This window comes from Orycteropus afer, unplaced genomic scaffold (genome assembly GCF_000298275.1).
Source record: "Orycteropus afer afer isolate SDZICR_OR568_19922 unplaced genomic scaffold, OryAfe1.0 scaffold00125, whole genome shotgun sequence".
Lineage (NCBI taxonomy): Eukaryota > Metazoa > Chordata > Mammalia > Tubulidentata > Orycteropodidae > Orycteropus > Orycteropus afer.
The window spans coordinates 3525000-3529886 of record NW_006921712.1 but is presented as its reverse complement, the minus strand read 5'-3'; the positions used below and the strand labels follow the sequence as shown (position 1 = coordinate 3529886).

At 34.8% G+C, this 4887-nt stretch overlaps 1 protein-coding gene across 1 annotated transcript in view; it reads right to left on the bottom strand.

Moving 5' to 3' along the window:
- DLGAP2 (DLG associated protein 2) overlaps positions 1–4542 on the bottom strand; it is a 353749-nt gene extending 349207 nt beyond the window's left edge. Inside the window, exon 1 of the mRNA XM_007944427.2 lies at positions 4485–4542. The gene's annotated coding sequence lies outside the window, so the exon portion shown is untranslated. The remainder of the gene's footprint in view (positions 1–4484) is intronic.
- Between the last annotated feature and the right edge of the window lie 345 nt (positions 4543–4887).

Here is a 4887-nt window from a genome sequence, read left to right as displayed (position 1 = left end):
TATCAGTATGGAAGTAGATTGCCCACCCTTCCTTCTGAGGAGTGGCTGGTGGGTTTGAACTGCCAGCCTTCTGGTTAGCAGTCAAGTGCCTTAGGCACTATGATAACAATACCTAAGCTCCATTTCATTTGGACAAAATTAGAATGTCTAGGCATGGGGACCAAGCACACCAGTATTTTTTAAATTCTTTCCAAGTGATAATAATTAACACAGACCCAAGTTGAAACACAATATTTCAATGAATGGGCTAAAAACATATCACCAGACCAGAATGTTCATTTTTTTGACTGGGCTTTCTTTTGAACTCCAGTCCTACAAACATAATTTAGTGGCTATTTACAGTTGGATATTCACTATATCCTTTGATAGCTAATGTGGAGTTCCGCTGTTCCTACCATAGTCCTTCTCCCCTCACTCCAGTGCACCATGAGTTCAAATGGAAGAACTAGGCAACATGTTTGAGAGCTCCACATAGCCAAATAGTCACCACACCCTTGTGTCTTTCTTTTCAAAGACTTTAAAATGTAGCTATTCATTCTCATTCTTATAACCAGCTATTCAGGTTAAGCTCTTACCACCTCATAGACAGACTGTGGAAAAAACTTGGTAAATAGTTTCCTGCCCTGCAAAATTCCACCAGTGATGTTCTAACTCCTTCAATCCTCTATCCTCATCCCTTGACATTTAGTTTATTTGAGTATGGGACAAATTTAGACTCTTAGTCTTTGAATTCAAGGTAAGAACTTGGGATAAACCTACCATCCCAGAGTTGCCTCTGTTATATTATTTCATTGATGTGCCTTTGAGTTTGTGCTTGTCATTTTTCTTAAGAGGTCCGCCCTTTCCTCATATCTTATTGTTATCTATAATAGAGTTGGCCCCCAGCTCAAGGTGATCCCATGTGTTAGAGAGTAGAAGTGCTCCATAGGGTTTTGTTGGCTATAATCTTTACAGAATCAGATCTTTCTCCATGAAACTTCTGGGTGGGTTTGAATTACTAATCTTTAGGTTACTTGTCAAGTATAAACTGCTCGTGCCACCCAGATTTCTCCTCATTCCTTTGCCTCTCAAAATTCAGCTTGTTCTTCAAGACTCAGCTAAAATCTAACTCATTCTTATAATCTTTCTTGATATTCCCAAGAAAACACTCACACCATCTGCACTCTCTGAAACGAGGGGCTTTGTTGCATCCAGGCACTATTTACTATAAACTTTGCATGTCTTCAGTAATGAATGCCTATTTAATTAGTTACTTAACACTGAAAGAAAAAACCTTTTTTTTTTCCCATCTATAATATGACAAAAAAAGACTTAATTTTTCACTTGATTTATTATGCAGCAAACATAGTATTATTATCTAATTTAATTTTTATATCAACTTATTAAAAAAAACACTGTTATAAAGTTGATTACAATTTATAGCAAACTCATTGGGTTTCCAAGGCAGTAAATCTTTATGGAGGTAGATTGCCTCATCTTCCTTCCACATAGCAGCTGGTGGGTTTGAACTGCCAACCTTATTGTTAGCAGTCAAGTGCCATAGGCATTGTGCCACCAGAGCTCTTTTGTATCAACCTATAAGATAGATACAACTATTATTTCTATTTTCATAGACAAGTAAACAAAATCTTAGTGAGAGGTCATCAAAGTTGTAATGGAAATGCTAGGACTGAAGAACAGGCATTCTGGCCTATCAAACACAAACTCAGTACCAACATACGGAATATTTCAATTATATATAGAATGTTATCATTTATATTTATTTAATTTTGTTCTAAGTTTAATGTCAATTAAATAAAATCACTAAATTTAATTGAAATGCTATGTTCTACTTTAAACATTCATTCAGAAAATATATTATTCCCATCAATTTGAAATTGTTTTATCCATTTTCACAAGGAGTTTTTTTTTATGTATTTGTGCTTTGGTCTTTACTAAATAATTTAAAAAAATAATGTGGAATTATAGACATTTAAGTTCAATTCAATGTTGAATTTATTGCCAGAAATACATTCTCTTGAAAAGGGACTTCTCTCCCTGTAGTTCAATTTCTTCATTAGTAAAGAAGGATATCAGATTGAGAGATGTCTTAACGTGACTTTTGGTGGCATAGTGGATAAAATATTTGGCTGCTAACCAGAAGGTTGGTGGTTCAAACCCACCAGCTGCTCCATGAGAGGAAGATAAGACAATATGCTTCCATAAAGATTTACAGCTTTGGAAACCAACCCAGTGGTGGTTGCTATGAGTTGGGATCAACACAATGGCAGTGTTTTTTTTTTTTTAAAAGTGATTTCTAGCTCTTATATTCTGTGGTTCTCTGTTTATATTTGGGTAAAAGACAGTGACAGGCATACTAAATATCAGGGTAAATGAGACACAGCTCTCACCCACTAGGTTATTGGGTGAACATTCTACTCTTAGAACTTTTCAGACAGAAGTGAATATATGGAGCTGTCACACTACACTTGCTGGGCAAAAAGCCTGCAAGTTTTCATTCTTTCATAGTTCCCTTCCTCTGAAAGAATGTCTGTGTCTATAAGATCAGTTATTATCAACAGTAAATAATAACTTTGTTTAGGTCAAACAGACAGCTGAGAACACTGCTAACTTCCTTTAACCAAATATTTTTTATAATGCTTATGAAAGAGGAATTCCAAATTATAAAGTGACAATCACTGATCTTATTTATATAATACGAATAATATATGGCAAACCTATCCTTTTGTAGCACAAATGCCTATGTAAGTAGAGTGATTGATCATTAATTCTAGCACTATTGATCATCCATCGAATCATGGCAAGAAGGACATCCCATCAGACTAAAGCAGTATAGGTCCTGCCACCAAGTCAGATGGCACCTAGTGTGCCATGTGTTCAGTGAAAAAGTATCTGTATCCTAGGAGAGCACTCCGTGAATACTAACTGGCCTCAGTTCTCATCTATGAGATCCCTTCATGTGCGTGAATGTTTCAAGTCTTAAATCCTAACAAGAAGAAAGGTTTTATTAAATATGAACACTTCTTATTTACTTTGGCATTTTTACCCAACTCTAAAAACAAAACAAAACAAAACAAAAGTACAAAGAACAGCTGGTATTATAATCACAACTGCAATACTAAAAATTTCCAGAGACAGTAAAAATGCAGGTGAGCTATTTCCCACTATCTCAATGAGACAAAGTTAATTGTGTCATTACATTCACTTGGAAGCCTCTTCAGACATGCCTAGTAGTGAATATTTGCCATGATAGAGAATTTTACCAGAGAGAAAAAATAATATAATTATTCAAATGAAATATTCATTACTCCTTTCTAATGAGAAATTAAAAAAAATCATTTAATTTATACATTTCTAAGTGAAGAAAATCTTGTTTAGAATGACAAGCTAGAAATAAACATAGAACTCGACCACACTTTAGAACTATAACTGTCTCCATAATTTTAAAGTGAAAAGCAAACTCTTATTTGCTGTAAATTTCTTTAAAAGATATCACAGTTTTCTATTAAGTATACTTTTTCAATTTCCAGTAGTATTCTTTAAGTTAATCAAGTGAGCAAAAGGTTTATTGGCTAAAAGTCTGAAATAAATTAAGAAAAATTCCAATTTAAATTTAAGTCAAACTTCTATGATCCAAGACAGCTCTAAGAGTTGTAACAGCATGTGGGCATCAGCAACTTAAGAAGGAGGCTGAAAATATTTTAAGCTAGATAATCACCATGTTAGATTATAGGGAAAGAACCTTGAGCCACTAATAGGGTTTCTTTTCTCAGTTACAATTTGACATTGAGTTTACTCAACCATTTGGCATTGAATTTATTCAACATTTCACCTTTCTAACAGAAGCATTGGCCCCTTTTTATGTTAAGTGTAACTCCATGTCAAACGACTAATGGCCAAATACAGCATCACCTCTCTTGTGTCTGTGGCATAAAAATAAAAATTCCACATGATTTTAACTGGGGAAAATATAATATGATAGTAATTTGGAGCTCCCTTGGAAGGAAGCATATAATTTGTCCTCAGCAACCAACCCACAGTATATGCTGGGTTTGCATAGAGAAATCAACTGGTTTATGTCAAGTAACGGGGTTATACAAAAAAGTTGCAAATGGAGGAGACTTTAACATACTAAAATTTACTTAGAATAGTTTATACATGAAGGATAAAAGAATAGAGGGGTCATTTTACTTTTGTAGATGTGTATCATTCATGTTAGTACCATGATGAGCTGAAGTAATCCTTGTCTCACCTATAACTTCCATGATGTTGACATACTTACTACCAGTAAAAAACAAAAATCAAAAACTTTATCATATTTTATTTAGATCTTATTAGGAAACTCCCTAAAGTCAAACATTTGCTTAATACATTTTTGTGGGAAGTTTCATCGATTACTGCATGTGCAGACTGTCACTCAAACCTGGAGCATGTCTGGTTACATCTAACCTCCCCAATAACCAGTGCTGTTATCTGTACTCTACCTAGTTCCTCGTCTGCTGGCCCTGGAAAACTGATGCCCGGCTGGGCCAGATCTCCGCCCTCTTCCTCTGTAAAGACAGAAACAAAGTGACTCTTTAATATCTTTCTAGTGTAGCTTGCAGTCATTGAAAGTATATCTTCAAAACTCTTCACCATAAGCTTTCAAACAGGAGAAACACTTTCATATTTCTTGAAATGTCACTGCTCAGAGCCTGACATTTTGTGCTGATAACCTCTGGAATGACTGTCAGTTTTAGAGGAAAAGAGCATTATAATTCCAGGTCCACAATTCCACCCCGTTGGTACCAAGGTAATGATTTATGCAGAGTGTCCAAATTATTCTGTGTTTCACGTTTTGGTTTAGCTTTAAATTTATTATTAGACTTTGTCTGAATTAGAACAAAA